The 19,217-nt window shown below is 43.1% G+C and overlaps 1 protein-coding gene across 1 annotated transcript in view; it reads left to right on the plus strand.

The window, feature by feature from the left end:
* Positions 1-5,732: 5,732 nt before the first annotated feature.
* LOC122620369 (leucine-rich repeats and immunoglobulin-like domains protein 1) overlaps positions 5,733-19,217 on the plus strand; it is a 129,896-nt gene continuing 116,411 nt past the window's right edge. The window contains exon 1 of the mRNA XM_043797797.1: positions 5,733-6,631. The gene's annotated coding sequence lies outside the window, so the exon portion shown is untranslated. The remainder of the gene's footprint in view (positions 6,632-19,217) is intronic.

The raw sequence follows: 19,217 nt of genomic DNA on the forward strand, positions 1-19,217 counted from the left end.
ACATAGTTTGAATTTAATTAAAACCAAAATTAGTAGGGCCCAGAACAGAACGCTTTTTGGAGCAGGGCAGCCCAACCAACCAGCCAACCAACCAACCAACCAACCAACCAACCGGAGCAACAGTTACTTGGCGCAGGGATTAAAGCTCCTGGTGCAGCTCCTTCCTGGCGAAAGTGCATGTCTGCAGAAAATCGAATCAGGAGCTCAACATCCTCATCCGAGCCCCACGAGCCAGCATCATGGAACTCCTCCGTTTCAGTCCATCCACCTGGCTCTGAAGCGACGGCGCCATGCCGAAATATCTGCAACAAAAGCATAAGATGTAGTGCGGCATTTGATGATGAAACGACGTGTTAATTAAGGTCATAATAATTCAACTTAAATTGAAAACTTGCCCCGTCCCCGGCAAACGCAACCATGGCAAGGCACTACCCATTTTCGGGTGGTTGGGCATCGGGCACCGGGCATCGGGCGAAGGGCATCGCATCCTCGGAATCCTGGCCAGGCTAAGCTGATTGCAACAAATTATTTTGCACCTTGGTTGAACTTTCCTTGAGCTGCAGACAGCATGGCGTTGATAAACGAATTTTGTTAGTTTGCTTTGCTTATTTTAAATGGAACTAGGTGGTGGCCAGGAGTGCCAGGAGTGGCTTGAATGGCTTGAATGGCTGCAGTGGCCAGGACTGGCAGGATGCGCGATGATGGTGTTCCGAGGGACAGGGGCCACTGTTGCCTTTGGTTTTGCATAAACCAGACAACGCATCTAATAAGTTGCAGCTGTCGGTTGCCACCGTCTCCCTGCACCTCAGTTGGCCAAAGAAGTTTAAAGTTTTTACTGGGCCCCGCCTAATGCCACAAAGTGCAGAGCTGTGTTTGCCATTAAATGATATTAGTTAAATGATAATTAACAGTTGGAAAACTTGCGAAATATCTCCGGCTAATTTGCATAGCCAACTAATTGGCTTAGGGGGTCATTGCTTTTCCTATTTTTCGGCGCGATATCCTTGCTGCTGCACAGCGAATATGAACCTAAAATTTGATTGACAGCTTAATAATACAATTATCCAAAGGCTATGCCTTTGAGGTGCTGTAAATTTTAATGTGCACAAGCACATGAAGTGCTTTGCATTTAACTAGGTTTAGCCCTAATAATAACTTAATAACTTGTTTTAGATACAACTCTATGAACGAATAGCAAATTTGGATTGTACTTTTAAAGTTAATGAAAGTAGAGATTAAGTTTCAAAGCCTAGTCTAAATTTTCTTTAACTAAAATAGAGACTGAAATAGAGCAAATATATATTCATTTTTCCGAGTGCACCGATAAAATGGTAGCTTAGTTGCTCATAATTAACAACCACACACCTGCATTTCGTCTTGCCCGACATCCTAATTCGAATGCTATTCATAAAGCACACTCACACACACACACACACACGCAAACGCACGCACACACGTGTGGGCACAAGGAGCAGATCCTTGCCAGCCGCAGGATAGTTTGGCAAACGCTTCCTCGGCGCCGCCACCTCCACCACCTCCGCCGCCCGAAAACTTTTTACTAATTTACATTCATTACACACATTTGCAATAAAACTAGAAACCCAACTCGTACACAAATTCAGACGCCCATATATGTGTGTGTACATAAAGGCTTCAAGGAGTGTGCTTGTGTGGGTGTGTAGGTGTAGATGTGTAGGTGTATGTACGACTACATTGACATTTTACATGCTTCATTAGCGTGTAAGCGCGGTAATAATGAAATTTCCTTATGGCTGCATTTCCCAGGAATACGGGGAAACTCCTGCATATTGATGCAAAGTTTTCGGTGGCGCAAAACTTGCGGCTATGTTGCCACAAAATTTATGCTCCGTTTTTGGCACCTCTTAAAGCTAAAGCGTTAAAGTTGCACATTTGCCGCTGATTGCCAGCCAACACACAAAACGCTAACTGAAAATGAAAATGAAAAGCAAAGCACAGCACAGCAGACAATGACAATCGAAATTGCTCAGCATTTCGACGACAATCAAATCAGCCAAACAAGACAAACACGAAAACATAAAGCGAAGACATACAAATTTGTCAGCAGTCAGTCAAAAATGAGCAGCGGAAATGATGGCAGCCCTGCCGGAAACGGAACGCGACAAGGTGGATGGGTGGATAGGTGGTTTTGAGGGGGGTTGGGCCATTTATTCTTTCTGGGCGGCCTTCGGTTGGTGGTGGGGTTGATGCTGGAAAATCTGCTGCACAGCTGATGCCACATGACCTCCCCGTGACTTTTGCCTGCCTGCTGCGCCGCTGCTGCTGCTGCTGCCTGAAATTAAAATTGCATTACGGCCCAGAGCTGGCAACGTATTGGGTTCAGATTTGGTTTGGGTTTTCGCCTTGGATCGCTTCGGTTTGCTGATGGGCATGATGCTGCTGCCGCTGCTGCTGCACAGGAGAAAAACCCACAAGGAATCAATTCCTTTCAGCATTTTAACATATAATCTTTGTAGTTCCATTAAAACCATTTAGCATTCTCATTTGGTTGCCTGCTTAGAGCAAAATGTTTCATGGAAATGCATTCAAACACACAGCTACTGTGGCTTTTTTCTTTGACTGTAAGCTCATGTGTGTTTGTGCTGGTTCCATAAATATTTCAATATTTGTGCACATTTGAAGCTGCTTAGCCACGCCCAGTGCCAACAGCCAACAACCAACAGCACCGGCGAGCAAGTCAGGCAGGAAATAGTTTAATTAAAATTCCTTTGGCAATGTCATTAAGGACATTACATTTTGTAGATTCTGCTTTTGCTGCTGCTGCTGCTGATGCTGCTGCTGCTGATGCTCAAGGTATTTGGAGAGGCCTGCCAGGACGAAGGACATTTCAATAAGACACGAAGCTGCCCGGGCAGCCAAGCCAAGGACCAATGAATTTCATTGTTTTCGCATGCAAATTTGCAATGTGCCAAGCTGAACAAAGCGTGGCCCAAGTCACAAAACACAAAGCAGCAAACAAAAGTTAAACGATGCGATCCTTTAAAGGACCATAACGGCATGTAAATTCCTTCAGCACGCCCCATCGATATTGTTTCCCATCCACTGCCACTCCCACTCCAACTCCCACTCCAACTCCAGCGTGGACTCCAACTCCCGCCAATGATGATGAGGAGTGCCGCTGAAAAGCGGGAAAAACAAGGGCATAAAACCTAAATGCAAATAGCCAAAGGTTCGATGTAAAAAAAATCGTATACACAATGCATATAAAAGAGCAAATAAAAATGAAAAAAGCAAGCGCACAGAAGCCAAAAACAAAAAAAAAACGCAAAAAACAAAAAACAAAAAACAAAAAACAATTGAAAGAACAAAGAAGCGGCTAGGAAAACAACAAGATTAAAATGAAAACAATCATGACAATCAGGGACCGCAAATGTCAAATTAAATTATCAATAAATTCCCACCAAGGAGCCATGCCGGACGCAAATTCGTCCTTGCTCCTGCCGCCGATGGCACTGGCAATATCAAGTATACGCCACCGTCAGTCGTCAGTCCACCCAAACCATCAGCATCACCATCACCATCACCATCGCCATCACCAGAAACAGAAACAGAAACAGAAGCGGCAGCGCGATGGTCATCACCACCCACGCCATCGATGGGGGCGTTTGTAGCACATAATGAAATCATTTACAAAATGAAAACAACAGCAGCAGAAGGAGCAGCGGCAAACCGATGAGCACTGCCCAAAAAAATGGGGGCAGATGTATTCAAATGTTGCACTCCAAACCTGTCAAAAGCAATGAAAATCATATTTCTCCTACGGAAATGAGAAAGAGCTTTTGGTTTTGATGACCTGGAAAAATCTCTTGATTAAAACAATTTCGGTATGAATCTATACCAAATTAGGTTCTTCAATTGAAACATTAATCAAAAAGTGCTGCTTAGATGTACTGAGTATCCTTTTGAAAATGAAATTATAGTGCTTGTTTGAACATTTTGCTCTCTGCAGCGATTGAGACAACAAACGACAAAGCAGCGATGGCAGGATGCGTATTTAGAATGATTTTGCCCGTGGGTTGCATGGGATGTGGTTGCTTTTTCCCCTTGTCCATGGTCCATGTCCCATGTCCTGTGTCCCGTGTCCCATGTCCAATGTACATCTCGATGGCATTCCGGCGCACTCGTCACTGGGGCGAAAAACAGAGGACTTTGCACGCCATTGAGCTGACGGGCACTGCGGCAGAAGGAGGAGGAGGAGGGAAAAAAAGGACGAAAGGCACACTTGCAAATCATAAAACAACAGACGCGAAGAAAATGTTTTTTAAATCTTCATAAATATTCATTATGAGAGTGGGGCATGGCAAATAGTTTGGGGCTGTCGGCCACGGCGGCTAACTGCGCCTGGACACTGGCCAGTCCTGGCCACGACTCCTGCAGGATAAACAAGCAGCCGGGCAAGGAGCTGGCAACCATTGGCACTCCACTGGCGACCAGTGGCGTCCAGTGGCAGCCAGTGGGCGGTAAGCTTCATTTCGCAGATGGCAGTACAAGAAGTTTGGCAGAAAACAAAAACAGCAACGGCCAAAATAACAATAAACTCGCTCGAGGAGCCTAAGTAAGAAAAGAAAATGAATTGAGGGCGCATCTCAAGTGTGTGTCGGCCTTGAAGCGTGAAGATGAGGCCCAAAACCGAGTCTAAGTTCATGTCCATGGCCACAATGGCCCAAATGGGCGGAATGGCCAATGGAACGAGACCGGAGGCACAAAAAAAAAGAAGCAAACAACTATAAATAACACAGAACTCCGATGGACAGAAGGGCGCACCACAAAGCTGTCAATTAGCAGAGTTTCTTACTTAATTTTGGAATTTTCAAATATTTGGGGGGCGAAACAAAAAGTGCAAAATACAGATAAACTTCATGTCGTGGTCAAGTTTTAAGTGTTTTATCAGAGGTCCAGATGAAACACTAAATTGTTGCACAATAGTATTGGTTCTCTAAAAATATAGAGGTTATTTATTTATTATTTATTAAAATATGAAAAAAAAAAAAAAAAATATTATAATATATGAGTTTTAAAAATATAGTTTACCAAGCAGTTCGAATTAAGAGAACATCTCTCTTTTTATCAAGAATATTAAGGTGAATTTCCCATTTAAAACAAAGCTGTGAAAAGCTTTAAGCTTTCGTGTCCTTAGGGGGAATTTGACAGCGGTATCTCATTTGAAATTAGGTTAACTAAAGTGAACACAGTTGGTAATGATATTTAAAGATTTTATTGAAGTACATACATTAATAAAAAAATGAATACATATAAAAGTACTTTCATATTATAAAGACTATTACTTCAAACATATGTAAATACTGATTTATTTTATTTTTTACAAATGTTTAAAACAAGAACATAAGTATTCCCTACCATCTCGGCGTGAATGGGTTCCATAATCCGCCCACTATTTTCTCTTAAGTGCGGCGGGAAATTCTCTCTTCGCTTGTGGCACATTTATTGCGGCTGTCGAACGCAAGCAAAACAAAAAGAGCAACAGCAACAACCACACGGGCGAGAAGAGGCTCTAATACCAATTACATTGTGCGGGTCGTTCGTAAACCACCCCCCTCCCCAGCCTGTCGTGCTCGCTCGGCTAACTGTTGAATCAACGAGTGGTTGCCGAACGCCCGTTCGTTCGTCTTCGTGCGACCTACGACGAACGAAGCGTACGGTCTTCAGTCCTATTCGAAACGCGATAGCAAACGGTTGTGCGCTCTCGTCCCACTGCCACCGAAAAAAAGGTGTTACAATTGAATTTGCAGAAGTTCAAGTCGAAAATCGAACTCGCGGTACTTTGGTAATAGTAGTGCTGAATTAAAATCATTAGAGCAATCTCTCTGAGAAATCAACTCTAAAATACTTTGAAGTAGAAGTGCCAGTAAAGTGCATAGAAACACCATTCGGAAAGTAAACAACTATCAAACTGCAACTGCCAAACCTTTTGTAGGTTTTCGGGCTTTTCAAACCGGCAAGCAAAATCGCGGTTCGGGATTTCGGTTATCCAAGCTGCTCCTCTCGCGTCGTCCTCTACCGTTTGCGTTGGCACCTACGCGCGCTCTCTCGCTTCGCCAAAAAATTGTCCGCTCTCTCGCGAAATACCGTTGGGCCTACACCGCTGGGCAAGAGTCTAGCAGCGCCAGCGTCGCATGCACATTGCCATAAATTGTGATTAACCGCAGCGCAACCGAAAGCGACAGCAAGACGAAGATTTTTAATTAAATTAAGAGTGAAAAATACCAGCAGCCGCAACAACAGCAGCAAACGCAAACGCAAACAATCAGCACTGGCAAATTAAATATTTAAATATTTGCACTCGGAAAATTGTGCGGCATTTTAAATTAGGACTCCACGTCGCATCGCTGGGCATATTAAAGTGACATATCCCACATCCCCAATACACCGTGCTCTGCTCCAGTGATCCCAAGCTCCCGCTTCCGAAACACAAGCAAATGCCATAGATGGTGTGTGTGCCAAGCCAAAACAGCCATAAATAAAGCCAGCCAAAAGCAAATAAACAACGAACAATCGGGCCAAAGTGCTTAGTCAGGCTGAAAGACCCAAAAATCCGACAGGAGCAATAATCCTTAAATTTTTCCCGTCTGAGGTAAGTACCGTCACCTGTTGAGAGTGGAGTCCTTCATACAATTATTCATATGCACATCCACATTCACAATAGAGCGCTGCGTTGACGAGTGGCATTAAGAAAAATAAAGCAATTGCACAATTTAATTGGAGTCATTGTTTTTGTTGCGCCGCTCTTGCTGCATTTTAAATGCCCGCGCGCTGCAATCATTCAGCTGCATAATTAATATAAAATAAAGCTATACGATTGCCATTTTTGTTGTATTTTGTGTTGCTCGTATTTCTTGTCGCTGCTTTATTGTTTGTATTTTTTAACAATTAATTAAAAATATGTATGATGTGTTTTCGCACTTCAATTGGCTGCCAGAATTCTATTTTATTCCGTTTTGTTGCCAGTTTATCATTTTTCCTTTTTCCCCCCTCCATAAATTGCCGTTTGCCATAGGCTTTGGCCATGGCCAATTGCAAATTGCAAATTGCAAAAAAAAAAAAAAACAGAGAGTTGGGAACATTGTAAAAATGCAGTTTATATAGAAAACAATTATGCGCCAGTTGCAAAAACACAGAGCGGATCTGATTGAAATGGCATAAATCCAAAAGGAAAACCAAATCTCTCGATGTGACAATCACAGTTCGTTTACTCGCATAATATGCCAGTCGAGCTTAACCGATTGATATCTGTATGAATTATGAATGCTCGCTGATAATTTTGCGGTGCGGCATTTTGTTTTTTAAATCTGTTATGGAATACGATTTGGAAAAAATGCATTAAGACTCATCAGTGTCAATCGTATTTAAATGGGATTAACTTTGCCTAATACAATTGTCAAAAAGGACGAATTCACAAATAGCTGCGAATTGGTGGAAAATACATTAAATTATTCTATACTTTGTATAAATCCGGGTCAGACTTTAGTAGCATAAAATGTTGAAATGGATTTGCCTTAAATTTTAAAGTCCCTTCCCGATGCTTTCATTCGCAATGTACTCAATAATTTACGGTGCAACTCAATATTTTCCAGCAAGAAAGGGTTGAGGGCAAAGAAACAGTTTCGATATGTACATATATGTATGTATGTATAAATGTGGTGAAAATGGGGTTTTAAAATAAACGCATGCATATCGTATATGTATCTTTTCACACGAGCCACTATATAAATGTGTATATCGGCAACTTTAATTTCCGTTTAATACTGCGGGCAGCCGCCGAAGCTTAAAAATGAAAGACATATCAATAAATAAGTGCGTCCCGCCCGCGGAGGAAAATCGAGCAGCCAATATCCCAGTACATTTTCCACAAACGCACACACATGCACGGGCAAACTCACACGCACACGCACACTCACACACAGACACACACACTGGCATAAATAAGTCAGCGCACATAATGGTTAAATAATTAAAGACACACGAAAGCCACAGCAATCACATGGCATAATAGTTAAAGACATTCATATTTATATTTATTGAGCTGCATTCATCGATTGGTCCGGCTCGAAGGCCATTATTCAGAGCCTGCCAGGACTGCCAGGACCCCCAGGATCCCCAGGATCCAGTGTTCGGCATTCGGTATCCTTGCCTGACCATTTGCCATTAATTCTACGATGGCCCACAAAATGCAATTTAATTTAAGAGCCAACCAGCCAGCCAGCCAGCTACTCTATTAAGTTCGAATTGTTATTCAAAATTCCGAACGCCAACTAGCGCATACCTCATGTTCATTGGGGGCGTGGCAGCTCCTGTTGTGGTAATTGTTTTAAAGCATTCGTACATAAATTTGGCTAATTAAACCAGACCGCACGGGCGCGCGCGCTGTACACAGGAAAATATTCCATAATAATGGAATAATGTAAATAGTAGCTTCGACCGACCACAGACAACTAGCCACCATTTCGGGCCATCTCGCATGTCCTGCCAGGATCCGTGTGCATGTACCAAATATGCATATGGTCGCTTGTATTGGCCACGTCGATGGCAATAATAACAAAGCATAATTCATAACAATAAAACGAGTCGTACACGCACTGGCTGCAATTGGCTTTAATTCAATTGTCCGTGCATCGATTGGTTCTTGGCTATTACCTGATTTCCAGTCCACAGCTATACTCCATTTCGATCTCGTCCTTTTGCTGTTCCATTGCCAATTGCTGGCATCGAAATTGATAAATGCCGAGCTTGGGTACGTTTTAGTTTAGTTCGCAGCCACGCTGGAATTCATAATTAATTACCGACATTTAATTACAAATTGTATTTGCCGGATGAGAGATTAATAGAGCTGTTGGCAAGGGAATTATTTGGTTACTTAGTGACTAAGTCAGAAGCTCAAGTGGACAGAATTGTGTGGAAGTAAGAGCCTTACACATAATCACTCTCAGATCGTGTGGTTTACTCACATATGTAGCTAAATATTGGTCACTTTGGGGCAGCAAATTTTAAGCTGCTTACTTTTTTTTTTTGATTTTACGCAAACAAAGGAAACTAATACTTACTTTGTTCTGTTATCCTTTCGGTGTCCTTCGCTTCTCCGCTTACTAATGTATATGAATTAGCTTTCTTTTCATTTTACAATTCATTTTCCTTGCGATGGCTTATAATTTCGCTCAACCATTTTTCCAACTATTGACTAATTACAAAAATAAACGAAAAGAGAACGAAATCTAGATGCCATAATAAGCAACTATTTTATTTTTCGTGCCCTTTCTCTTCGCTTTTATTTTGGTCGATGTTAAAATTTCTGGCTAAATGGCAATGGCAAAAGGAAAATAAGGAATGTCCATACGGAGTTGCCGCCGCAGTAGATTTCTCGTATTTTTCCAAATGACCCAATAAATTTGAGCTCATTATGACGCCAAGCCACGCTTTCCACTGCCTCCTCCTTTTGTTTGTGGCCAGCTGAAATAGCAAAAAAAAAAAAAATAAAAAATAAAATGAGGAGAAAATCAAGCAGGGGAAAAAGTGAAATAGAGCTGGCAGAAGCGGCGAGTAAGTAAAATAAATGTGGCAGCAATCGTAGCGCGGGAAGGAAAATAAAAATGAGCCAGGATCCCAGGTAATTGCTGTGAGAGGGCCAAAACCAAGGGGCCAAGACCGAGGGGCCAGGAATCGGGGCAATGAGCATTGCCTGGCGCATAATGAGCGTGAAAATAGTGAAAATATGAAAACGTCTACGGGCGTAGAATTACTGGGGGGTCAAGCGCAATCTTTGATTTGGCTAATGGCTAATGGCTAATTCTGCTGCCGGTGCAGAACAGTATGCTACGACTTTTGCTATTGCCAATATTTTTGCAAGGCGTCGCGTTCGCTAAGTAAATGATCCTTTGGCTTTTGTATAAAATGCTTATGGTTCATATTTGCGTTGGGTTAGAAACTATTCAACGGGAAATATAATTATTTGAGGGATGCTTGCCTTAGGTCAGATCCCTATAAATTTATTCCGCTTGACGCTTGATTTCAATGCATGCGGCCGGACTTTGAATTATCCTGCTGTTTTGGTTAGTGCCAGTGCCGCCTGCATTCGAGGGAAATCCATGCTTAGGCGCTTTATTACGGCTAATTAGGATGCCGTTGCAGTTGCAGATTGGCTCAGTTGCTGCATTTGGGCCTGGCTAATGCTAGGACCCACACCCACACACACACACGCACACACACATGCGTCGTTTGTTTAGCCATTCAAGTGTGCACATTTGAATAATTAATTTGTGCAGTGGTAATTTACACGTTGGTTGACTGGCTTTTTGGTTGGCATTCGGTTGTGTGGGCTGTGCATCGCTCTTGGCACCGTGGCAGCCTGTTATTTGATTATTTTACTTGGGCAATTGCATTCGTTTGCGGCTACTGATGTGAGTGTGAATGCGAGTGTGAGTGCGAGTGTGAGTGTGGGCTGTAGTGGTGCGGTATGACATGGCATATTTATGACACTGGTAATTAAATTTAATTGTTGCACTTCTCTGCCAACGCCCCCTTAATTCGCGTTTCGCTGCGGTCGTGGGCCCATAACTTAGCCCACTAACGTCCGTCCTGCACGCATCCTCGTTTTGGTTATCCTTACGCCTTCAAAAAAAAAACAGTGGACAGAATATTGTAGTATATGTGTGTATAAAAATATAGTTTTAGCCTGTTGGCCTTGGCGACTTGTCAACGGGCATTGGCTTCTGCTTTACTCGCAGCCATTTGCTTTCTTCGCGGCTTTGATTGTCGCCCTTGTCCATTATGGCTTGACACACATTCTACTTAAGGCCGCTTTGCGTGCTGCTCCTGATATGATAAGGCTGGCTACATGGAGCCACCAGTCCACCGGTCCACCAGCCACCAGGATATCCCTCGTTTTGGCCCGACGACCAGTTGTCGGCTTAATTGCAATGCTAAACGCTAAATCATAGCCTCACGTGCACCACGTAATTAGCTTAAATTGTAAGCTGTTGTTATAGGATTGTGCTTGCCCCTGTGTGTGTGTGTGAGTGTATGAGTGTGTGTGTGTGCGGCTGCATGTGTGTGCGTGTCGCTAATTAGCCAAGAGCCCAGTTGCAGCACACGATACACAGATTTTCTTCTTACCTGATTTTCCATAATATTTAATTTCACTTTCCAATTTTAGAGATAGCACATTTCGTGATGTAAGCTATTTAAGCACCTTTTATAAAGCCAATTTAAAAGAGTTTCTATGTATTTAAAACATTTCTAATATATATTTCTAGGCGTTAGCTTTTATTTGCTTTATTTAGTTTTTTAATATGGCAAGTTCGAATATTTGTTCGTGCTAGTGGGGAATAATTACACATCACAAGCAGCAACCATAGCCTAATAAATCCAAAATTTATTAAATAGCTTCTGTGACAAGTAATAACAAATATTTGATTCGAGGCATTTGTATTGACATTTGTGGCCGGCCATTTACTTGCAACACAGTTGATGGCATGCACATTTATTTAGTCAGTTTCGTGTGGAATGTTTGTGCTCTTTAAATTTTCAAAATTAATGACAGAGGAGTTATTAAAAATATATTTCCTCAATAAGCCAATCACAATTATTTGCAAAGGAGAAGCATCATGTTTGACATGCCCACAGGCGTTTTGATATGAATATTATTGCACAAAGAAGAAATAACTTTATCTTCCGAGGAGATAAGATATCATTTCAATTGCCTGTGCTAATGCGTTCATCTTTGGCCTTTAATTATCTGGCTTTTAATTTGCTTGTGTAAATGGAGCACAATTTGAAGCCCGTTGTCCTGCCTTCTAATTATTTTCGTTTGTTATTTAAATTTAAAGTGGCTTTTGTGGCAGAGAATTGTAGTAGCCCTGAGGTAGGTGTTCACTAGAACGCAGAAGGCTCTCTAGCGTATAGATGGATCGGGGTTCGTGCACTTCTTGCAATTGCTCGATACAAAGCTCGTCTGATATGGCGTGGGTCTTCCTCCTCATCTATATGTTACACCCGTTCTACTACGAAAAGTTTTAAGTGCACTATCTGTTCTCTAAATGATTGGTTCAAAAGGTGTAATACTCGGACTTTAACAGACGGACCCTAAAAAGTAGTGTATCAGAGAGGCGGATACCAGCAATGTAGGGTGGCTTAGGTGTAAGTTGCCCCCATTCTATACCCTCCCAACCTTGATAACGCTTGTATGTATGTTCATTGGTTACCCCTTAACAATTATTTTATTATATTTCAATTCATTTCATAGGATATTGACATTCGCATCACGGTACTAGCAACAGACCCGGATTGGTGGACTTATCTATTCATAATAACCATCATTCATACTACAAAATTATCTAAATATGTTCCCTTCATGGGTGTTCTTTTCGATTACAAGTTTTCCAAAACAAAATAAAGATAGTTCGTTAGATTAACCTACATGCTTTCTTATTCGCCGGTTTTACAACTCCCACTTAAAATTGAATATAAAAATATATGCGCTACGTTTGCCGATATTGCGGCTTAATCACTTACGTACAGATCCTCGCTGCTGATTCGCTGGGCCCATCGAGATGCAGGTGCTGTGTAAAACGTTGTCAAAGTAAATGCGCAGTTAATTCATTCTTAAATGGGATATACTCCGGCGGTATACAGATCGCTTTACAACTATATGAAAAAGAACATAACTAGTATAAGATAAACGGTCTGACTTAAAGTTTATAAATTTAATAAATGCAAACGACTTCTCTTTCTATATCTTTAAACGATGGCGGTCCTTAATGATTGCCTGCTCTTGCAGCATCCGTATTCGTAATTTCAAAATTATGTGGCTGCGACACACGTGCTTCGGTTCGGCTGACGAGCTTCTGCGGATCTCTCTTCAAGACGATCTACTTCTGGGAGACGACTTTCCTTAAACATGAGCCGCACGTGGCCGGTGCGCGCTACGGCGGGCTTGCTTATAGCAAAACGGTAAATGCGGCTTTTCAGCGGCGGTGCGAGAGACGGTTCAGATTTGGTGGATGTCCTGCATCCGGACTAGTCCCTAGCGACGATTTTCATTCTGCGGTGGTTCAGACGGTATTGCCTAGGCCGAGGTGCTGTTCTGTTCCGACATCAAGTTACTGGCCGTGAAATGTGCTGAACGCGCCCAGTCACTGTGGCTGCGCGCTGAACGCGCCCATAAACTGTGGCTGCACGCTGAACGGTAGGCTGGCCAGGTCCAGAAGGGTGATTTAACAAATATAAGCGCGAGAGCGCCCGCGACAAGCGCGTGTTCTGGCCTTGACCTACGTCAATAAAACAAAAACTAAATTACCTACGAACTTTACGGCTGCAAATATTTACCTGAGCAAGCGAGTAAATATAGACTGATTTCACTGACTTAAATATTTGGTTTTTGTTCACAAACTGGGATATACGTAACACCCTCGTGGTTAAATAAAGTCCACGTGGCTTTACTTCTTTGCACTAGATGATGATGATCTTTCGCACGTTTAAATACTTCGAGATTGCAAAACCAAATGAACGAGCTGATCTACGCATTGTACAGTCGACGTGCACTGGAATTTGCGCGAACCGCTAGAAACGGGACTTTTCCCGGCTTTGCCTCTATACTATTCTGTCTGCGTGCCTTGCGAATGTGTGCGAGAGCGAGATAGTTAGACAACTGGGAGTATTGAAGCGGTGCGACTAGTTCTTCATTACCGATTGGAAATACTACTCTAGCTTCTACACTGGGCCTGAACGAATTTAAGGGCAATTTGTATTTTCTGCTGCGGTACACTTTATTTTGTTTTGGTTTTCTATGCTGACCCCTACAGAATCCCAAACAGTCTTTAGTCTAATTGCCCAAGATACACATAAGCAAATAAACAAACAATTTTGGGCTGTTATTAAATTCGGCTTAATTAAGTGAACAAATCGAATAATAAACGAGTGAGTTCTTGGCAGATAAATTTATATGAATGAAACGAGCGAATCGAGGCCTAAATTGTATGCCTATGTTTGTTCACTTGAAAGTCCAAAGCGAAAAGGGAGTACAAATAAAAACGACAACACTTCCTTTATTAATTTTTTTTTCGGTTTTGGGATTGAGAACGGGTATTGCCCGCAGGAACGCAAATAATTAAATCCAGAAAAAAGTTGAGGAAAGAAAAAGGAAAGCACAACAACACAAGAATGAAACAGTCGACAGACGGCGACGGAGCGATTGCAAGGACAAGTGAAATCGAAAGTGAGGAAATGCCCGCCAGCAGTTTTTGACAGTATCCTTGACTTTTGTTGGGCTTTTACCCGCCGCTTTTAAAAGCCACCCACTTAGGCGCAACCACCCATCGATGGTAATGAAAAACGCGCCCTTTGTGGGCTCCCTTAATGGGCGCGGGCGCCTTGCCAGAAATGCCTGTCGTGCCCCGGTGTCCCAGTTTGTGGATACCTTGTTTTGCCTTTTATTTTGCGCCCTGCGCCGGCACAAAACTTTTTGAGTAAATGTCTTTGTCAGCAGGTGTGTAGGTGTAGCTGTAGGTGTATATAGCTGTAGCTGTATGTAGGTGTAGCACCAGGCTGCTTTTCCTTCCTGGTGCTTTCCACCTCCAACCTTCCACCTTCCACCCGTGGCGCTTTTTTCCCCGTGTCCTTGCTGCTGCTGCCGGCGGCGGCTTCTTGCAGTTTCATTACCCCAAAACAAGAGATTTTTGTTTAAACTTCGGGCAAATGGGGGGGGGGCCAAAAAAGAATACTTTGCATCATTTATGCGGTCTTTTGCCGTTTGAGCCTTTTTTGTTAATGCCAAAAGTTCTGGCTGACTTCTTGGCTCGGCGTCGACCTGTTAAATGTGTTTATTCGAAACACTTGAATTATTTAGACACATCTGACTGGCAATGCCTTTTGATTAGGCCATACATATTCCATGCATTCATAAAACCTGCTGCTCGGACAGATTTCTCGACATTTTCGGCGTTTTATGGCCTAGGTGGATGGCTGAAGGTTGGTCTTGGATGAAGGCGCCAAGGCCTTTGTGTTTTTGGCCAGAGTCAGCATAAAATTTAGCACGCAATTACCAGCTGGCAGATAAGTCGATAAGCCGCTGATGAAATGGAATGGCATGGTGATGGCCATGGTGGCCATGGTGGCCCGCGCGGAATGAAGCTCATTAAAATGCAACGAAATGTCACCTATCTGAAATTGAAGCGCAATCTTAACGGACCTAACAGCCAATTATAGCTGGCGGGACACGGCGCAAATGCCACGATAAACATCCTGCCTGCGCCACCGGGGGTCCTGCAGGAAAAGGAATGGCCACAATGGGAGTCGCCTAAATTAGAGTGCAAGCTTGTTAACGATAAAAGATGGCTCATACAAGGGAAATACGAGTGTAGACAAGTGCACTGAAGGAAAAACTACACAAGCTATAATGAAATATTTTACATAAGTTAAATTAAACTTCTAAATGGAATGGTACTACTTGTACGTATTAGACTTGTAAGTTTATTAAAAAACGTACCTTGAATTAGTTTATGTTAGTTGTGTTTTCGCAGTGTACTAATACCCGAAAAGTACCAATATATTCGCCACTATTTATGTATGTGTGCTGGCTTTTGGGTCATTGGAGGTCACTGCTCTGGCTAAGACGTTTGCATAATATGGCCAAGATTTCGCCGCTTTGGCCTTGTACTTTTCGGTGGGCCGCTGCGTAAGTAGAGTCATATTAAATGTCAGTAAATGGGAAACGAAATGCCATCCCCCCCTCCGCAGTGGGCTTAGTTGGGTCTTGGACTTGGTCTCGGACTTGGTCTTGGTCCTCGCTGGTTAACTGCAGAACATAAGCCCTGGCATAGAAAGCGATAAAAATGGCTTGGCCATTGTGTTGCCGCTTTCTGCACCATATTGCCAAGTGTTCCTTTCATGCGGCCTCGCATTGTCTGGCCTCCCCATGCGTAAAGTGAACAAAAATTGTGGGAAAATTACATTTCGAGGAGCCCGAGTGTGGTGCGTCGTCCAGTGAAATCCCGACTTAGCCTATTAGCATTCATATTAAAACGAAAGTGGAGCCATATTGCGTATACGCAGTGTGTACATTTGCCAGAATGTGCGTAATTCTCGTGCTTCCCAGTCAGTTCCTCGTTGTGAATTTGTGTGCGTGCTACTTTCGCCTAGAATCTGTTATTTTTGCCTTTTGTTGTTGTTGCTGCTGCTGTTGTTGTTGTTGTTTTTGGCAGACAGCTCAGGACTTGGGCAGATTTTGGGATTAACGTGAGCTCATCTGCCCAAGGAAGCACTTCCCTCGTTCCACGCAAATGGAATACTTTGTGGCGGAATGGATAGGAAAAGTTAATTCCTTTTTGAGTAATACGCGTTGTCCTTTTGAATAGGCACGAAAATTGCATTCTTTTCGGCCCCAATTTTATGTCATTTGGGAGGGGGTGGTGTTTGCAAACTAAGCTCGGTTGTTTACTTTTATTAAAACCCAGAAGAACAGAAATTGTTTAGCCAAGTCAACTTGTCGTATGAGTCGTGCATAAATTGAGAGGGACACGCCAAATTACCAGAGATTTAAAAGCAATACTCAAGGATTCCCAGTCTGGTTTAGTAAAGTTGGCGAAGGGCATAATATTGAAGTATATAAAATATACACTATTTATACTATTAAACTGGATAGTTAATGTAAATAGAATGTGTGTTTAAGTATTATTTTTTCATACGAATGTTATGATTTTTTTAGACTGCCTATGCAGACAACAATCCCCAATTTTTACACCAAGTTCAAATATGACGTTAAACCAAATGAATGATTAATTGGGTTGGTTCTTTGGTGGGTCCTTTAACTTCGAGATTATCCGCAGGGCAACTACTTAATCGCGCTGACTTGGTTCGAACCGAGAACTAACCGCAGACATGGGGCGGATCCAAGTCCGAGTCCGAGCCGAGTTTCGGCATATCAATGGAGGCGCCTCTCACGCCAAATGGCCAGGACAACAGGCACTTGGCCTGACTTGGTTGTTTGCGTGTTTTGCTTAGGTGTCGTCGCTTATGTGGCCTGCCCAGGACACTTAAGGGCACTTTAGATGTGTGTGTGTTAGTGTGGGTGTGTGGGTGTGTGGGTGTCCTCGATAGAGGAATAGTGGTGAAAAGGGACGAGCATATGGTAACACAAGGATACAAAGTGGTCAGCGGAGCCATTACAGCGTCAAAAGTGCTTATCTACACAGTTGTTCAGTTGCGGTTGTTGCTGTTGTGCGGGTGTTGCCATTGTGTCCAAAGCTAAATAATGCGCTTAATAGCGCTTACCCACCTCTAAAGCCAGGACCAACAAACACACAACAGCGTCCACGTCCAGGACATCACGCTCTGCGTTTTTGCCATTTGTGCGCCGAGCTTTTGTCTTTATGCCATTAGGCGTGCAAACACTCACACACGCACATGCACACACAAACACACGCACACACATAGAAACTGGCTAGCGTAGTCGGTTTTTGCCCAGCGATTTGCTGTCTTTGCTGTTGGTGTTTTTTTGGTGTTGCTGCCAGCTCGATTAGCATATCAATATGCAGTGTGTGCACCGAACTTCAAACTCCGCTCGCTGCCAGCAGCACAGATGGGCCATCCTCACATCCCCACATGCTCACATCCTCAGGTTCCTGGCTCTCTCTCTATTCAGTGCCACGCACAAGTGACACATCGTTATGCGGCCTGATAAACATGGGGCTCCAACTACTTACAACCTCGCACACACATATTGCGCATACGGCACGTTGTCAACGTCAAGTGCTTGAGTGCGACAAGAAACTTAATGAAATGAGCGAATTGAATAGTTCACATGCAGACATCCACATGCAGACATCCACATCCACACACGCATACTCCTTTCTCGGCAGGATATTGGGTTTTATTTTATTATATTTCTCCTGCCCAGCCATACTTTGCTTATTCTCTCTATCAGCCGAGCGAGCATTCGAGTATTCCGATTCAGTTTCTGCCATTGTGTGCACCATCCAGGCGGCACATGCCGCCATTTGGCAGAGTAATATCAAATTACAATGACTACCCATGTGGATCATGTGCCAGTGTGCGTGTGTGTGCATGTGTGCATGTGTGTATGGGTGTATGTGTGTATGGGTTGATGGGGTTGTTGGTGGGGCGAACACACACCTTGTTTGTGTGTTGGTAAACTACTTAATGGCGTGTAAATTTGCCGACGCGCTTCGACGCTGTTCGGTTTCAATTTTGCGGCTGAGAAAAATTAATTTTGCTACTCCCTTTGTGGGCCAGGCCACTCCACTCCACTATCCATGTCCTGGATGGTGGCAAACGCTGCGTATGCGTAATGGATTTGTGCAATTAAACTGAAAACAAGAGAAATGCACATCACACGCACACGCACACGAATTTGATCACAACCAATGGTTTGGTAAGCAGAAAACAAACAGTCAGACAGTTAGACAATCACTCAGTGAGTCAATGTCTAACCTGTTGGCTTAGTTGGAAAAGTTGCCAGTAGTTGCACCACCTTCCCATTCCATCCAATCCTTCCATCCGCACCATTCCAAACCAGCACTGCATGCATTATTAGCAAGTTCGGCTTACCCACACTCCACTGTGGTTGCGAATGGAATTCAATTTCAGCCTGACATAGGAATTACAAGCAATCCAAGTTGACTCCACCAGCAGTTGCAGACAATACAGAAGCCAAAGGCAGAACAGCAGAGAACAGCACAGCTATCCGGAAGATATACCCCAACGCCTCCCTCTATCTCCCTGTATCTCCCTGTATATATCCCTGTGTGCCCTTGCCAAAAAACTGTTTACGTACCAAATAAATTTGCCATTAGATGAAGGGGAGAATTTACACGACTTCAGCCAGGCCAGAGCACATAAACAATGCAGCTGCAAGTCGGCCAAGAAGAGTGACACTCAGGACCAACTCCTGCGGCACAAAATTGAACCAAACCGAACTGAACTGAACTGAAGGAAAACTGACTGACTTGTGTTGGTTGCAGTTGAAATACCCTTGAGTTCATTGAAGCAAGTCAAGGGATCCCTAATGAAACATGCTTCTGAATGGGCAGTTATAACTAAAAATGCTCCAAGGCTTCGAACATTTTTCCCCATTGATTAAAACGAGAGTAAATAGTTCTATGGCCCTCGAACAAAAGAGGTAAATACCTTTTGGGAAGGGTATAGGGATTTAC

This window comes from Drosophila teissieri, chromosome 3R, assembly GCF_016746235.2.
Source record: "Drosophila teissieri strain GT53w chromosome 3R, Prin_Dtei_1.1, whole genome shotgun sequence".
NCBI lineage: Eukaryota > Metazoa > Arthropoda > Insecta > Diptera > Drosophilidae > Drosophila > Drosophila teissieri.